Below are 314 nucleotides of genomic sequence, written 5' to 3'. Positions count from 1 at the left end.
TAATTATCATGTCTCATTACCGTAATTCTTTCTTTGCGATTAAACTTATTCATACTGAAGTCATCTTTCATTATCAATTACCAATCATATTTCATGAATTACTATTAATCATTAATTATTGTAAAGGATCTGGAACCACGTAAACCCATTATTTACAATATATATTTTTTTCATTAATTTCCTTCACCAAAGTAAACGCGATATATTACCAAAACTTAAAATATCGCCCTAAGCCTCGTTAATTAAAATTTGAACACGAACGCCTTAAAGTTACTATAATACAAATGGGTTCACTTAATTATCGATACTTAATA

Source organism: Penaeus monodon, chromosome 15 (assembly GCF_015228065.2).
Source record: "Penaeus monodon isolate SGIC_2016 chromosome 15, NSTDA_Pmon_1, whole genome shotgun sequence".
In the NCBI taxonomy this organism is placed as follows: Eukaryota; Metazoa; Arthropoda; class Malacostraca; order Decapoda; family Penaeidae; genus Penaeus; species Penaeus monodon.
This window is presented reverse-complemented; position numbering follows the sequence as displayed.